At 44.0% G+C, this 18,464-nt stretch overlaps 1 protein-coding gene and 1 long non-coding RNA gene across 3 annotated transcripts in view; one reads left to right on the forward strand and one right to left on the reverse strand.

Annotated features, from left to right (window-relative positions):
* LOC110349783 (uncharacterized) overlaps positions 1-18,464 on the reverse strand; it is a 135,332-nt gene that overhangs the window by 45,866 nt on the left and 71,002 nt on the right. The gene's annotated exons all lie outside the window — the stretch shown is intronic.
* Ly86 (lymphocyte antigen 86) overlaps positions 1-18,464 on the forward strand; it is a 50,193-nt gene that overhangs the window by 499 nt on the left and 31,230 nt on the right. The gene's annotated exons all lie outside the window — the stretch shown is intronic.

Raw genomic sequence — 18,464 nt, forward strand, 5'->3', positions numbered from 1 at the left:
CAAGGCGTCTTCTAAATGATGACAATTAGGAAAAGATGCCTCCTACAGACCTTTTGCCCAAAACCATACACCTGGGCTAGCTTTCCAGGCTATTTAGTTTGCAAGTTGGGTGAAAAAATCACTTTTGTGCAAAGATTCCCATCCTTCTATGCCACTGTCCGAGCTCCTGTGGTGTCAGCATCTCCCGTTCATTTGCAAGCACCCCGGAGAAGGTGTCAGTGCAGGGGTTTTCTCTAGCACCAAAGATGACAGATGTGAGGGTTGTGATTTAAATGTGTCCCCCAAAAAGCATGTGTTGGAGGTGTAAGCCCAATGGGACAGACCTGTTGGAAGGTAGGAAACCCTGTGGGGTGACCAGAATAAGAGGGCTCTGGCCTCAGAAGTAAATTAGTGTCGTTACACAGGAATCCAAAGCTGGCTCATGAAAAGGCTTGGCACCCTGAAATGTGACAATTTGGAGGGCAAAATGCTGGGGGCCTGACAGGGTGGAGAGAAAATGCCATTGAGCACCCAGGCTGCCCACTCTAAGCTGGGGAGTAATGGAGAGCGGACGCCGGAGCTCACAGCTGGCTTCAGTGATTGCCAGGCAGACACTGGCCCGGGGGTCCAGGGGTCAGTCTGGCTGCCAGGGCCACTTGCAGGACTTGTTCCCCTCCATTAGAAAGAAGGAACCTTGAAGTGCATAAAACATAAACAGCAAGCGGAAGAATGAGAGGCTGGGTGGCGGAAGTGCTAATTCTGTCACTCTTGGCTGTGCCACAGGGACAGGACACAGGGTGCTGGCATCCCATTCAAGTTAGGCATGAGACAATAACAAGACCTGAGATGCCCAACTGGTCAGTAGTTGTCTTTCCAATTCATCCTTGTATAAAAAGTAGTTGCCTCTAGTGTGTCACCCAGACTCAACCTCAGACCCCAGCAGAGCCTGGCATGTCCTTCTGACTCACTGGCAGCAGAGCCTGAAGACAGGACACTGGGAGAGACCAAGGACAGATCCCCCATCCACTGGGGCTGGTGCCTCCCTCTGGAGGTGGAGCCACTCTATACAGATACTAAACCTCAGAGGCCAACCATGCTCCAGGCAGCAGAAATAAGAAATGGAAGAGACATAGTTCTCTCCCAAGGGTGGTGGGAATGTCAGCCATGAAACAGATAAAGACTGTTACGGAGGGAGGCACATGTACCGGGGGACACAGTGGTTGGACAACTGTGAGATTGGTGTCTAAATCTCTCAGGGAAGAAATCATTAAATTGAAGCTTAAAGAACGATAAAAATGGGAATGACAACATCCCATGCTCATGGAGCATTTGCTTGTGTGTGCCAGGCACCGCGCTACATGCTCAGCATGCACTGCTCTTACTTTACAGATGTGTAAACTGAGGGTTAGAGATGTTTGGTAACTTTCTCCAGACCACACAGCTAACAGTGGTGGAACCACATCCCAAGCGGTTTGGAGAAGGGAGGCATTGAGCATATATTTGTGGAATTAAACTGATGCCAGGCCTGCCTGACTCCAGAACCCATGCTCTGATGTCCCTGCTCTCTAGAGCTCTGTCACAAGGCCACACAGGGCAGAGGAAGGAAGGGTGAGGCGAGCAGAGCTTTGGCAGAGGAAACAGCATGTCTGAAGGGTAGGGGCCAGAGACACGACCAGGCTTAGAGCTCAGGGCACTCGGGAAGGGCTGCTTGTGCCAAGGGCTGAGAAATGAAGTGGGAACTGTGGGCAGGGATTTGACTCTCTCTGGCACTGGAAGCGCTGCATTTCAGAAAGCCCCTTCCCATAACCAATTGGGTCGTGGATGTTGGAATAGAAGCTGTTCATGGCTGGAAATAGAGTTTGTAGCCAGGAAAAATGTCACTTCAGGAAAGAAACCATGAGAGCCCGTGCTAGCAGCATTTCAACAGCCTTAAAATCTGGGAGAATCTTTGGTATATGTGGGAGGCTCCAGAAAGGCAGGGAGGGTCCTAAAAACTTCGGCAGGGTGGACCCTGCCCTATCTCCTGAAAGCCATCCAGCCATCGGGGACCAAATGGCTGCATGGGGATGAGATGTGCCCCCTGTGGCCACTGGGCTCTCAGGGGGACGCTGATTCCATAGTGCAGAGGATGCCTGCTGTGACACTGTCCAGCCTGGTGTTCCAACACCCTTCATCATCAGGGCTTCTAGGGTCCTGCTATGCACCCAGACCAGGCAGGGCCATCTCACAAAATAAAGGACCTACTGCTTCCTGGGGTGTGGGCTTCTTCTGTGGCTGCTCTTATTTTGTAATTCCAGTGTGGTGGAGAAGGAGACCTTAGGGTAGAAACTGTTCTGAATAATACAACAGTCCTGGAGGAGAAAGGAGGAACTTCATTAGCAGTTTCTGGGCTCTCCAAACTGACCAGGAAGTGAGCAAAGTTTTTGAAAAAGCAGAAGTCCTGCCTCATCTAACTGTCAGTGCTGCAGAAGGGAGCCATAGTCTTTATCAAAGTACAAGGTGGAAAAAGTATTCAGGCACCTTCAGTTTATTAAATCTTAAGATAATACAAAAAGCCCAGGAACATGCCACTGAGGCTCACCAATATATTTGTTAATAAGCTATTTTGAGACACAAAGATATAAAGTAGATTACAGAAACAGAGACAGAGTAAGGGAAGGTGTAATAGACTGTGTTTGTGTCCACCTCAAATTCACATTCTAGCCTCACCTTCAGTGTGATGGAGATGAGTAGGTCACATGGGTGGGGCCTGCAGGGATGGGATTAGCGCCCTTATGAAAGGGGCCCCAGAGAGTTCACATCAAGAACACAACCCCATGGCACCCCGATCTCAGCCTTCCGGCCTCCAGAACTATTAGAAATGCATGTTTGTTGTTTAAGCCACTGAGTCTATCTATGACAATTGTTACTGTGTCTTGAACTGAGTCAGGAGAATGAAAAGCAGGGAGGTCAGGACCATGTAACAAATGAGGCAACATGACGGATAAGAGCTCAGGGTTTGAAGTCAGCCAGCCTCACGCAAACTCTTGGGCAATCAATACTCGCTAGATGTGTTAGGCTTGTTTATAAGGTGAGTGTATTAGCTTCCTCTTGTTGCTATAACAAGTTTCCACTTGGAGCCTTAATGTACATTTATCCTCTCAGAGCCCTAGGGGTCAGAAGCTTGAGATCAGTTTGTTTCAGTGGTTAAGTTGTTAGTCGAGCCTCGCTTCCTCAATAGTTCTAAGGGAGAATCCATTTATTTCTCTTTTCTGCCGTGTATACTTGCATTCCCAGGTGCCTGGCCTCTTCCTTTGTCCTCAAAGCTAGCTGCTTAGCATTGTGCTTCAGGTATCACATTGCCTTCTTGTTCTGTGTCCAATCTCTCCTCCTACAAGGATACTTGTGATTAAGGTGATCTCCCCAACTCAAGACCCATAGTAAGGTATGGAAAGTCCCTCTGGCCATGTAAGGAAACATTCACAGATTCCCGGGACCAGGACACAGGTCTCTTTGGGGACTGTTATGAGCTTACTACAGCAGGGACAATATTTTATCTACCTCACATGGCTGTGTGAAGATTAAATGAAAAGCACTGTATGAAAAGTGCTTAGCACATACTATGTGTTCAATAAATATTTGCTGCTAATGAATTGATAAGGTATTTTATAGTTGCCTATGATCTTGACACCAAATCAAATAAAAGGGGAAATGACATTGTTTTCAAGATAAAACCAGTTACAGGACATTTTCAGCTTTTCCTAACACTGAGACAAATGACAAAAGAAATTTATCCCCAGAGAGGATAAATCCCAGACACCATCTCTAAAAAACTGCAAGTGACTCACATCCACAGTGTCTCGTGGAGCTACTTGGTGTTTACAAGGGCTCGGAGTCTGGACAGATTCCACAAAGGGTGACCATAGAACCTTCATGAATCCAGCATTCAGAATTCTGATGCATTCAAGGGAGAAAGTTAGATTATCTATGGGAATGCGTGGGCCTTATGCTCTTTGAGAAATTCTCTATAACAATTGTTATTGCTACTATTGTGCTTTCCATTTATGATGTTTTGATAAGAGTTGAATGGCAGAAATCTTGGTTGTATTTTCCAGCAAGAGCCTCAAGTGTAGACCTTAATCTTACCATTTCACATGCTTTGACATCAACCAGGCAGAGAAAAGAGTCAAATAGTAACAGACCTGTGACACATCCTAAATGACTCTGTGTATCCTTTTGCTTTCTCTGATACTGATGACAACCTACCATGTAAGTGGTTCATGGTAAAGGTCTAAGACAGGTGCCTGCAAACTGTAGGCCCAATCCCACTTGATGCCTGCTTTTTGCAAGGGCTGTGAACTAAGAATGGTTTCCACATTTTTTAATGATTAAAGAATTCTGCATTTCTTAGTCAGATTTCCATCACTAGAACAAATACCTGAGGTGATTGACTTATGAAAAGAAAAGTTTTATTTGGTTTATAGTGTTAGAGGTTACTGTCCATGATTAGTTGATCTCATTGCCTTTTGAGCCTGTGGCAAGGCTACATGTTACAGCAGGACAGTGTGGCCAGGAAATGGAAAAGTGAAAAAACAAGAGAGCAAGGTCTCACAATCCCTCTGAAGGCAAAGCCCCAATGACCTAACTTCCTCCCCCTAAGCCTCAGCTCTTAAAGTTTTATCACCTTCTCCCAAGAGCAGTAAGCTGGGGACCAAGCTTTTACCACATGGGCCTTTGGGGAACATTTATGATCCAAGCTATAACACTGTTACACATGGAAATTATATGAAATTCGTATTTGTGCACCCACAAATAAAATTTTATTGGAACATAGCTATGTTTATTCTGTTATGTATTATCTATGGCAGTTCTTGTGCTATAATGGCAAAGCTGAGTAGTATGACCTTGACTATGTACCCCACAGAGCCTAAATATCAACCATCTGGGCCTTTATAAAAATAGTTGGTCAATGGTAGGAAAGAATCTCTCAAGATGTTCATCTGATCATAGCCTCAGTTTCTGGGGCTTCAGGATAATTCAACCCACAGAAAGGCTCCATGGATGAGTAAATTTAACCTCCAAACCACCATGATTACAAGGAATGTGCATGAGTCCTTTAATAAAATGACTGTTTCATAATAATCTCTTCCATCTACATGTCATTTAGAAATTTATAAATCCCTTCCATTTAGAAGGCCTCATTTAACTCTTACAAATAGGCCAGTGGGGTAGGTAGGATATCTCCATTTTCTAGATGTAGAAACTAAGGGGTGTGCATATTAAGCATGTAAACAAAGAATGGGAACAGAGAAAGACAAAGTTCAAGAGTAAGTGCTTAGACAAGGTTAAAATCCCCAAGAAGTCCGTGGACTAGCAACAAAGGAAGAGAAGGAAGAAGAAGCTATCAGGGGGAGGAGGGAGGGAAGAGGAGAAAAAGGAGGAAGATAAAGAGATGCGGATTAAAGAGGAATGGGAAGAGGAGAAAGGGGAGGGAAGGAGGCACAAGCTGTGTCTTCTAATTGAAGGGTGTTTTCCCTTCCCTACCACCCCCTCCCTGTCTGGTCTCTACACGCCTTCAGACATGATCCAGTCTGGCCATTCTTTCCCAAGCATCCATTAGGCCCTGCAGCAGCCAGAGAGAAGGACGACTGCATCTACATTCTTCAACCATGTGCACCAAGTTACCTTTTGTTGCAAGATGGTGCCTGGAAAAGACATATCCCCAAATAAAGAAGTAAATGAAGGACCATTCTCTTACCAGTACAACAGTGTTTTTAACAGTCAAAGTTCTCCCGTGGAGTTGGCATGCTTATTTCATAAAGAAGCTGTCAAGGTTTGGGCCTGAAATGTTCCCCCAAAGGACTCATTATGGTGAAAGCTTGGTTGCTGATGAGCTTGTGGGAAGTGAATGGATCCTGAGGGCTCTAAATTCATCACTGAATTAATCCAGCAATGAGAGCATAATATGATGGCCTTGTTGGGAAGTGACAGAAAGAGGAGGTAGGATAAGTAAAAGAGGGTGGACCAGGGGGGAATGACCTTGGGGACTATATGTGGTGCCCAGCCCTTTCTCTCTGCCTCTCTCCTTCTCTCTGCTTCCCAGCTCCCATGAGATGGAGTAGTTTTGCTCCACTGTGCCCTTTTGGCATGATGTTCTGCCCACAACAATGGAACCAGCTGATCATGGACTGAAACCTCTGGAACCATGAGCCAAAATAAACCTTTCCTCCCTTAATTTTCCCATGTATTTTGTCACATCATTGAAAAGGTGACTAACCCAAAAGCCCATTTCCCATATATGACAAAATTTCCTCTGCCAAGTAGTTGCTGAGTGGGGAAGGGAAGGGAGACCTACCTTGGGTGATCTCATGGGCCCCGGTTAACCTCTGGGAGTTTCCAGGGTCAGGTTACCATGACACTTGGTCACCATGCTTCAGACTCAGAACCAGCACCTGCTCTCCTGTCCTTGAATGCAGTCAGCCTTGTCCACATTTACTTAAATAAGTTTCATGTGTTGCCAAAGTTTGCTACTGGGCGGGCAATTTATCTGACCTCCAAAAAACCCTTTAATTATAAAGTCTAAATCAAGTCACATGCACTTGAATAATCCATCAAAGTAGTCAAACAGGACAATTAATCAGACAATGTGGGCAACTGCTCCAAAATAGAGGGTAAGCTATGAATGGCCCGGCCACAGAGCAGCACTAACAAGGCAGATTGAGAAAATATTTGTAGAAAAACGTTTTAGGGCTTGCCCTGGGAGGAAAAGGATAGGAGAAAAAAGCAACTATTTTCCTCAGAACTTCATAATTCTGAAGTAAATGGAGCATAAAACAAACACAAAAGAAACAACATAAAAAATCACAGGCCAAATAATCATTAAGCAATACTTTTAAATATCTCACCCAGAAAGCAATTTCTCTCTTTATTTATTTTCACAGATGAACAGGGTTATAAAACTACAATTAAGGAAAAATGGACACACACCCAGAGAGGCAGAGATGTGATTCCAAAGCTATAGCTTTGAGCACGCAGGATTGAACAGCAGACTGGAGCAGGGCGGGCTTTTTGGCTCATATTTAAAGACAGGAAGTTGATGAAGAAATACAAGTGTGTCAGCACTGAGATGCAGATTTTTAAGCACTAGTGGAACATGAACTGGCTCTGGAAGGGAAGCAAATCCTATAGGTGTGTGTTTGGGGGACCCAACCCCTGGGATCTTCCCAGTTTCCATTTGGTGGTAACTATTGTGCACCTGAACCTCCAAGGCAGTGCTAATTCTCCTAACCACTTCCTGAACGAGATGCTAAGCAACTTAGTGAAGAAGGACCTAGAGAAGGAAGAAAGCTAAGACCCTGTGGATCTAAAGAAGCCTCTTCTGTAGCCAGGAAGTGGCTTCCAAAATGCTATTCATTGCCCTTTCCACTACTCAGACTAAATCCCCATGGGCAACCAGCTCTGTGCATGTCTCAGGAGGAGAATCTTTTGAGAGTTAGAGATGGAGGAGGGCTGTCCTCCAACCCACCAGCTGTTTGTTTGGTTTTTAGTTTTGTTTTTTTGTAAAAGCTATAGCACACACAGCACATTCCAAAAGCAGCCGCCTGTGTGGGTCCTGGGCACAGCCTCAGACCCAGGCCTGTGGAAGGGGAAGGTGTGGGAGGACAAACAGAAGATGTGGAGAGCAAAGGTGAAAGAATCCATTCTGAGCTCCAGCTTATGCAGCTGAAAGACCTGGCAGAGCCCAGCAGGAAGCAGGCTGCTAGGGATGAGGGAGCTCACAGGAACAGAGGACATCCATAGTGACAAATGCTGTTGGAAGACACAGATCTAAGGATGCTCCTTCTGACACCTAGCAAAACGTGGGGAATTGCATTGAAAGAAAGGGTGACCCACTGAGGAGGTGCATGCCATCTAACATGATGCTGTTCATTTCCTGGGCTGCCCTGTGAGGCACTATCCCAGATCTCTGATCCAGAACATTATTCTGGAGTACTCGAGAAGCACAGCAGAAGTTGTATGTTGAGGTCCAACAGCAAACAATTATTTGCATGTCTGTGTGAGGCTGATGCGTAATTCACACACAGTGGACAATGTCAACCCCTGGGGTGGAACCCAAGGAGACATCACTGTGTGTGCTTTCTTGAAACTCTGAGCCAGTTTGCTATGAAGTGCCTCTGTACTTTAGAACACACCAACTGCTAGCAGGACAAAGAAATGGACCTCCAGCCCAGAAATCCCTGGGCTTTCCCCACCACAGTCTGTATCTTAAGGTTCACACGGGCTGCTTGTTTAGCAAGAGTAGCCTCAAAGGGTTTCCTTATTTGAAACCTGACATCTGTCTCCTCTTCTGACCAGATGGAAACTGCACCAGACGCCGTGAGAAAGCCAGAGTAGAGTATCAGGATTCCCTTTGCCTGTTAACCCTCAGAATCCTTTCCCATAGCTGAGACCTTTCTACTCACTGGGTTTCTCTGTATGTCTAAGTACTCAGCCTACTCCTCTTCTGCTCTGTTAAACAATCAAACACTACTTCCTCAACTACTATATCAAACCTTTGTTTATTTAACAAATCATTTTTGCAGACATGCACCCCTTAGCCCCAAATTTATTAACAGAATTATCTTAAATATTTAATCAAATATAGCAGATTTCTCTTAATTGCTTCAAACCTTGAATGGTAGACAAAGTACAGATAAATCATCACACAATCACTTCACTTGTTATTTTTCTTAAACTCATTTCAAAATATTTATACTATGGGTTTCAATGTATTTCTGTACCATCATTGCATATAGTCTTACCTATAACTCTCACACTTTCCTGAGGATAAGGTGGTATGTATTTCAGCCTTTTCCTATGAGTCTAGTACACTCCAGACCAAAGGTAAAGATTATCACCTCAGATCGGCTGAGGATACAGATGTTAAATTACAAACCAATGGATTCTGGGCTGGGTGATCAGCACACTGAATTTTCTTCACTTAAATGCTGCCATCTGCAAGACCTTTTAAGCTCTTCTTTCCACGAGGCCCCTCCACTTTTGCCCTTTCTCCTCAAGCAATGTGGTGCCTAAGTTTTGCTGAGTTAACGTCTTGTCACTCAATAATGTCCTACCATTATTGCTCCTTGGCCTCCTGTCCAGGCAACCTTTGACACTTACATATAATCAACACATAATCAAAAGGGCCCTTCAGAGATGATGGATTTGGCCTGCGTAGTTAAGACTCAGCTTTACAATATTTAGCTAACTCACCATCTTGGAACATAGCATTGCTCTTTTTACTGGTATATTTTAGGCAATTGCTAATACTGATCTGACTGGGTCCATCTTTCTACTTGAATTTTTATATAGGACCAATTAAGCTGATTAGCCCTTCTGTTCTCTTTTTCCCAAGACTGTTTGGCTCATTCACAACACTTTGTCCTTACTCCTACTTGCTTACAAAGATAGAGTAAGCCATAAAATTCTCTCTGGTCTAGCCATATGGATAGAAACATTCTGAATTTCCAAATAACGAAGAATATGGTTTCATGTACATCTAGTGCTTAGGATGTAACCCAATTTTCTTCTTATCTTTGTTATCACCCAGACATGTCCACTAAGCAATTCTAAGAGACACAAGAGTAGACACAAAAGTAGAGGTCTCAAGAGCTCAAAACAGCAGATGCTGTCTTTCTTCCTGTTCCCGGAATCTGCCTGGGATTGTTAATACTGTTCACCACAATCAACAAAGGGGAGGCGCTGGAGTGCCTCCTCCCCAGCTAGCCCTTCTCTGCAACTGAGGAATACAGCAGGTCACGCAGGACCTCCTGTTTGCAATTCCAAGGCTAGGGAGGACGTAGAAGACTCTGGTCTGCTGATTCCCAGGTCTCAGGGCTGTGAAGGGGAGGGCAGTGTGCCCCAGCCTGGGCTGAGGTGCCCACGAGAGCTATTGAGGGTCAGCTTGATGTCCCATAGGGCAGCACCACAGGCTTTGACAGTGCGCCATGCAGGTACAGATGAAAGGAAGTTGTCACATGATGACCTTGGTGTTCTTGGGGAGAAGTCAGCATTCTGCCAGGCCCTACCCACAGCAGACTAGGAGGTCTCTCACAGAACTGGGAAGTCTCCAGGCTGGGCAGAGCTTCCAGGTTTCAATCCAAGCACCCTCTCGATGAGAAGAGAAACCTCCAAGCCAGAAAAGCAATGTGTCCTAATTGTCGTCACAAAACCAGCCCGTGGCAGAACCCAGTAGTATCCTCCCAGCAAAGTCTGCTTCCTCTTCAAGCATGAAAACCATTATGAGAAATTTTAGGTCAAAAACACCACATAAACCAAGACCAGACTGTCCCGTTCATACCACATCTCCAATATGCTGAGAGACTGCTCTCTAAGCAGCCCTTCTCTGGGGGTGATTTGCCCACTTCTCTTGTTGCCCAAGACCCTATAAAGTAAGAGCTTTTACACCAACAGAAGATCCATGACACTCAGATTAAAAAGATCAACAATTTCATACACCTACTATTGTTGCAGACCTTCCATGGAAATGACATACAATATTCCCCTTTGTCTGCTAGGGTTATGTCCCAAGACCCCCAGTAGATGCCTAAAGCCATAAATAGAACCCTATATATACTATGTTTTTCCTATACTTATATTCTATGATAAAATTTAATTTACACGTAGGCACAGGAAGAGTTTAACAACAATAACTAATATCACTACTCTTGCATCTTGGGGCCATTACAAAGTAGAATAAAGCCTTCTTGACAAACAGCACTGAGGTACTACAATGCTCTGTCTGCTAACTGAGGTGATTATAAGGTGACTAATGGGAAGGTGGTGTATACAACATGGATTCACTGGACAAAGGGCTGATTCACATTTCAGTTGGAGCAGAATGGGATGGCATGAGTTTCCCATCATGAAACTCAGAACCACATGCAGTTTAAAACTTACGCTTGTTTCTTTCTGGAATTTTTCATTTAATGTTTTCAGGCCATGGTGGTAACTGAAGCCTTAGAAAGTGAAACCACAGATAAGGGGGTACTACTCTGTTTTCCTAGGGCATTGAAAGCAAACTCTTCTGCAAGATGAGCTTCAGTAAGGACTGGAATAGCCATGGGTCCCTAAAGCTCAAAAGCTTGCTGCCAACAGCCTGGTCTTTGGGGCTTTTCTCCAAATGTAGAAAAGCTTGCTCACAGACAGCCAAATCCGGTCAGATAAATACCAACATTGTCCCACAACCCTCACTGGGCTCACCTGCCTGGGTTCAGGATCATCAGATGGAGGATATTCTGGAAGGGAAGGACAGGAGCCTTGGGGCACCACAGACTCAAGGCTGGGCCATCTGACCCTGAGCTGTCTGGAGCTCTAGTAGAGTGGAGAACAGGCAGGAAGATCATTGCTCCAGAGGGGACAGCAGCTTTTCCACCTCACACTTGGCTTTAATGCTGACTAAATTAGCCAATTCGGGTGTATGTAATTGTTTGCATTCTCAGAAATACCTGAGGAGACAACTGCTGGTCACTCTTGGTTTATTTCAAACAGCGGTTGAACAGGGCACAGGCCTGCTGGAAAGTATCCAGGGTCCTAAGAAAAATATGTCTGAGGTTGTAGAGCCATAATCACAACCCTGAGCAGGAGGCTCCGTGCACTCCCCTGATCTCAGTGGGGCTCCCTCCTGGTGCAGTGGGTCTTCACCATTCTGGAAAATAGCAGCAGGGGAATGAATGAACGAGAGAAGGCCATTAACTACTGTCCTGCAAACCACTTCCTCTACATTTTACCCATGCTAGAGGAAGGACAGCAAAGTTGAAAAAGACAAAGGCCATCAATTTCATGATGGTAAGAACCCAGCACTCTGGGAGGCTAAGGCAAGAGGATCACAAGTTCCAGCCCAGTCTGGGCAACTTAGAGATTTAGCAAGACCCTGTCTCAAAAATTTTAAAAAGGCTGAGGCTGCAGCTCAGTGCAAAGAGGAAGAAAGAAAGGAAGGAAGGAAAGAAGGAAGGAAGGAAGGAAGGAAGGAAGGAAAAGGAAGGAAAAGGAAGGAAGGAAGGAAGGAAGGGGAAACATCCTTTGCATTTTGGAATTTCAATCTTTCCCTGGGCTTCACTAAGTGATCATGAAGGGAAACAAGCAGCACTGTATGTGCATCACGTTGCTGTTACTAAACTGTTTTTTTCTTGGGTTAGAGGTGTCAAACGCATTTCACCTTCAGATATTTTCAGTTCAGGTTGGGTTTATCAGGCCTCAGCCTGATCACAAACCGAGCAGCATTTAGAGTGAATGGAGATGACTGCGACACTCACCTCACCTCTGGGGGAATCTGTTGTCCAGCTCCATCTGGCTGCCCCTTGGGGTTGCGAGACCTGAGATGCTTGATCTCCTAATTTTTCAAATGAAAACTACATTTCCTAAGCTAGAGGTGGTGCCTCCTAATTGATAAGTATGGCAACTAGTCCAAGTGTTTTTAAACATTGTACAACAAAATCTATTTGACAGCTACAAACAACTCTGGAGCCACTAATGTGCATGCAGCCTGTGCTACAGATAGAGGAGCATCCGGGAGGGGCATGTGTGCCCTTTCACACCACTCCTACCTCACCACGTTCCCGCCTTGACTCAGGGCATCTCCAAAAAACATCTTACAGATCCATCTGCCATCACCATCCTTAATATCAAAGAGGTCTTAATGCACAAGCCTCCTTGAATTCTAAATATCGTCCTTATGCATCCAATTGTTCAATTTGTAACATTCTCACTAGCCCAACAGTCATGCCTAGTTAACACCATCTGGGTACCTGGAATTGCTAGTGATATTTGGTGCCAATTTTAACCCAAATAAGTTTAAATGCCTTTTAATACCTGCAAACATCGCTAAAATGTGTATTTCTAAAAGAACAAAAAGCAAGAAACCTAGCATAAATTACTCTGGAGATGAAACCACATCTGACTTAACATAGCATAGAGTCTATTATCGATATAAATTCTAGGAATTGGTTGAATAATGTTTAAGCTTAGGTTTTCCTTAGAAATTGGCACTGGCACAGAGAATTGAGTGAAAATTTGAGAAGGAATCCTGGGAAGCACCAGAAAAAAAAGAAGAAAGAGGAGCCCATCCAGGTAACCATGGTGAGCAACTGAGGCTCAGTCTTTCGGGGGACCCCAAGGCTCGGTTCTTTTGGGACATGACTTAGAGATGATACCTCAGAGTCCCTCAGCAGCCATCTGTTATTTGTGAAGCGCTCTCCCTAGAGGCACTGACTCTGCATTTCAGCCTTAACTGAGAGGAGCTTATTCGCAAGTCCACAGAAAACGGTCAAGCAGAGCCAGAAGTGTTTGCAGAAAGAAATCTTCTTTGAAAATGAATGCCTCGGGCCTCGGTCCATTCAGGCTGCTATAACAAAAGACCTTAGACAGAGTAATTAATAAACAACAGAATTTTAGTGTTCACAGTACTAGTGCTGTGTTGTCCAAGATCAAGGGGTCAGCAGATTCCATGTCTGCTGAGGGCTGCTGCCTGCTTCACAGATGGTGCTTTCTAGCTGTGTCCTCACTTAGGGGAGGGACAAACAAGCTCCCTCCTCGGATCTAAGGATTTTCCCCCTGGGGCAGGGAAAATGTGGGCGGGGTTTAGCTGGGGGAGGGTCTCAAACGCCTTCCCACGCTCCCCATGCAGCCAATAGCAGAACGCAGGTGCACCATGATTGTTGGCCTGAGATCTCACGTCGTAGCCCTGTGAGTCCTTCCAGAGCCAAGCTACTCCCAAGGTGACCGGCTTGACCCAGAGCGAGGGCTCTGAGAAAGAGTAAGAGTGGACAAGAAAGACAGACGTTAGAGTCGTTCTGGAGTCTTTGTCTTACTTCTGGGAAGCTAAGCCACTCAGGGGAGGGGTTGGTACTAAAGGAAGAGGAATTACAAGGGCCACATTGGAGGCTGCCTGACAAAAGAGAACGGTAAAGCACAAAGCTACAGGACCTTGTCTTTGCATCTTTCAGGGAAGAGTGAAGATCATATTTAGTTATGCAGGATCAAAAAGTTCTAGAGATTTGCTGCACAGCAATGTGAATGTACTTCATGCTACCAAACTCCACACTTAATAGTATTTAGTGGTAAATTTAGTGTGAGGTGTTTTTATACAATATAAATAAACTAACATATACATATATACCAAGGGGAAAATGGTTTTAAAAATAAATGTAAAACTTAAAAGAAGTGAAATTTGCATGCTAAAATTATGACAGTAACTACTACAAGACTAGAAATGTATAACTCCCAACCTAGTAAAATTTTTTAAAATTAAAACATTCCAATCAATCCAAAAGAATGCTAGAAAGGAGGGAGGAAAGTAAGATGAGAACTAATTACAAAGATATTAGAGGTCACAATAAATAAAAACCACAATAACCTGATTTTTAAAAAAGAGGACCAGATTACATTTTTACAATCAGCTATCTCCTCTCTAAAGAAATATACCTAAAATATAGATCTATCTTGAACATTACATTTAATGGTAAAACATTAGAATTTTTTTGTTTAAAATCAAGAATGAGGTTCAGGCTCACCACTTTTATTCAACATTGTACGGAAGGCACCCACAAGAATTTAAAACAGTTAAGGATTTTAAAAGGGGAAAACAAAAATGTTATTATGTGTATTCAGTATGACTGCCCACATAGAAAACCTAACAAACAAATATCTGGGATTAATGAGAGCTTAACTAACAATTTATTTGGGGACTAGTTTATTATATTAATCCAGCAGATAGTTAGAATGTGCCCCTTCAGTTAAGTTGCTCTCACGGCTGAGTATAACATCATATGTATAGACTACAATTGTATCCCGTTTTCTCTTGATGAATATTTAGGTTGCCTCTAAACTGTTGTCATCATGCACGGTCGTGAACATCTGTTATTTATGGCTCCTATGTCAGAAACCACTCCCACCCCAGACTTTTCTTTCTCCACTTCTCTGAAGCTCAAGCCTAGGCAAAGGTATTTAGAATAATTTCTCTACCATCATCAGATTTTTCTAGTAATCTTGCCACATACACTAACAGTTTTTAAATGTTATGTTCTGAAAACACACGAACAGATGGCAAGAAAAGGCTGAACGATATCCAGATGGCTATAGGAGCAGTGCTAAGAAGGGCACAGTGATGAGTCAGACTCCTTGCAAGTTTGCTGTGCGGCAAATGAACTCCTGTGTTGTGGTCAGCTTGTGCCCTGGCAGTGGCCGGTGGAGGCAGAAGCCTGCAATTATTCAGTAGGTGCACGGCTCTCATGTATTCATGTGGAGTCTTGTTTCCCATCTTATTTTTCATGACAGCTTTCTATCTTTCAATATAATTCTTATTATATTTTTAGCAAAACCAGTTTTTAGTCCTCTAGTGTGTATTCGGGAGACAGGGAAACAAGTCCTTTCCTTGGTTAGGAATTTATTTGACTGTCAAAAAAGCCAAGCCTAAGGCACTTGCTTCTTTTCTCCTTTAGCATTTTCTTGCAAGGGCTTGTAAGCCTACATTATTCATGTCCATGGAATTCTATTCCCGGTTGTTCTGTGTTACACCAATGGTAACATGCACACAAGAAGTGAGGAGTTTCCCATGGAAACCCTCTCTCCTTCCTGGCAGGGAGAGCAGCCGGCAAACTCATTGTTACTGGTGAAAGAGCTGCAAGAAATAGTGAATTGGCTTTGGGAATGAAGGATTCAATTTTCTTGATTTCACTCCACGATATCCCACTGGGCATCCACTTTGCCTGTTCTGGAATTCCACACCTAGGAGCAATCAGGTTTCTCACTTCTTATGGAAGACCAAGTCTGTGACCTTCCCTGAACCATCTTCTCCTAGGCACTGAACTCCAAGGGAGCCACATTCAGCAGCAGCATCTTCTCTGCTACCACAGGAAAGGAGGCCCGTATGAGTCATGTGTCAACAGGATCGCTTGCTAGGAATAGTGTAAATTGATTTTTTTCCTCCTGGGGGTCAGCTAGGGGATTGAAGGTGGAAGTGAACAATTCATTACCACAGTAGAGAGAGCAGAGCAACCACAACCCAAAAAATACATTAAGTTGATCTCATACTAGAAAGCATGTGAGAAACAATTCTCAAGAATTAACACTTGTTCTTTAGGCCTCAGAGTGTAGGCAAAATTACCTCCAGGGTCTTGAATGAAGCATTGGGAAATAAAGAAGGTAGCTAAGCAAAGACAGCAGCTGTCATAGGCATTCAAGCTGCCCCCTCCCCTCTACTGCATTAAGAATTAGCTATGGCTGTTTTGCTCCTCATGGTACTGATTATTTCATAGGAGTCTTGCAGGACCCTGAGGGTGGAGTCACTGTAGGGTGGTTGGCCACATCTTGAACTACCAGATCCCCTGATTTCTCCCTAGGAAACCAGCCTCTCCTGCAAAAATGTGTGAAGAGGACCTGCTTCCTGGGTCCCTTCTACATTGCTGGTAGAGAACATCAAATGCACGGCCACTGTGGAAAACAGCTGGGCACTTTATTATAGAATTAAATATACCCTCACTGTATGACCCAACAATCACATTCTTGGGCATTTATCCCACAGAAATAAAAACTATGGCCATACCAAACCCATACATGAATGGCCACAACAGCCTCACTGGCACTAGACAAAGGCTTGCCAAATATCCTGGCCTTCCTAGGATGCTCTAAAGATGATCTGAGGACCTTTAAATTCTATGCATGTCCAAACAAACGTCAGCCACAGATCAGTGCCCCGCACCCGAGCGACAGCTCCTCATGAGCCTTACAGGTAACCCAGGACTCTGGAAGATGCCCCAGCCTCAATGGTCTTAGTTCTTCCAGCCCCACGCCTTCCACACACATCTGCCAATATTATGCTGCTCTTCTACATTCTTCTCCACATTGGGTAGGTTTTTTGCTTTTGCATTTTTTTTACAGGTGTGTCCTGTTTTAGCCTCCTCCATCTTCCACTAACTCTCACATAGCTTTATCTTCTTCATCACCAGACCTCTCCCATCTCAAATCTTCTGGTGCCTAGCATGGTATTTGGTAGAGAGTCCAAACAATGAAATAGAAAGAAGTTCTCTTAGGGCTGTTTCAAGAATTTTGTCTGAGCAGAGCCTTACTTTTCTTTAAAGACTTCTTGAGGAGTCACTTGGACAGTGCTGAGGCCTCATAGGTTTGGGTCTCATTCTATCTCCCCAGCACAAGACGAGAAAACATGCTGCTTCTCTGGAGACAGAAAGTGGAAAGAGAGGAGGAGAACCAGGACAATCATGTGGTTGAGGGGCTTGAGTGCACCCTGGAGGCTCCCTAAGTCATCATACATTCTATAAAACTCGGTAAATGGTTTATAAAGAGATTTATTAGGAAAATTAAAAGAGTGTTCAGCTTTGATCCTGGAGGGATATATGGCAGAGCTAGGACCCCACCTATAAAACCATATACCCAGGAATTAGCAAAGCCCACTATGGCTTATAACAGTGGTTTTCAAGTGAAGTGAGGAGATGGAATCATCTGGGGAGTGTCTAAAAATCTTGATGTTGAAGCAGCACCCAGATACACTAAATCAGAGAGTCTGGTTTGGGACATGGTATTGGTAATTTGCTAATACTCCACATGCCCTGTGTTAGAGAACTGCTGGCAAAGATCATCCCTAACCACAGGACACAATCTTCTTTACAGTAGCCTCCTCTTATCTTCAGGGATATGTTCAAAACTGCCAGTAGATGCCTAGAACCGTGGAGAGCGCTGAACCCAATATATATACTGTATTTGTATATCATTCATACCATAGATCTTAGCAACCCCAGCCTATTTTTTTTTCTTATTAAGTTGAGAACTTGGATCTTTTCACTTAATGGAAGCACTTTACAGCTTCTCTTTGATATATCCAGATTGATAGCATCATGACTTTTATGTTTTAGGGTCATTATTAAGTCAAATAAAGGCTACTTGAACACAAGCCCTGGGACAGTTGATCAGATAACAAAGACAGCTACTAAGTGACTAACGTGTGAATAATGCATACAGTGGGGTCACATTGGGCAAAAGATGATTCATCCCAAGAAGGAGGGCTCCCAATTTCATCACAGGACTCAGAATGGCATAGGACTTGAAACTTACATATTGTTTATATTCGGATTTTTCTATTCATTATTTTTGGGCTGCAGCTGACTACAGGTAATTAAAACTGCAGGTAAGAAGGGACTACTGTCTTATGATTAAAAAAAAAAAAAAACCTGTCTCCTCTTATGCCAATGGCAGCCAAACAGGTTATTCTACAAGATTGGATTCAGAGGCAATGGGACCTGCAAGTTCCTATGCTTTTCTGTTCTTTAAAAAGCTGTTTTAATGAATTCCATTTCTTTTGCAGTTGGAAACAAGTGAGAAATCCAGCATTTTCAGTTTAGCAACCCAAACATACCTTCACACTCAAAAACACATTCACTGTGGTTACCAGGCAGCCTGCAGGGCACCGAAGTTCTTAATCTCTCATTCCACAAACAGTAGCTGTTTCATTGTGGTGG

This window comes from Heterocephalus glaber, unplaced genomic scaffold (genome assembly GCF_053883595.1).
Source record: "Heterocephalus glaber isolate CG9 unplaced genomic scaffold, H.glaber_assembly_v1.0 deba00001472, whole genome shotgun sequence".
In the NCBI taxonomy this organism is placed as follows: Eukaryota; Metazoa; Chordata; class Mammalia; order Rodentia; family Bathyergidae; genus Heterocephalus; species Heterocephalus glaber.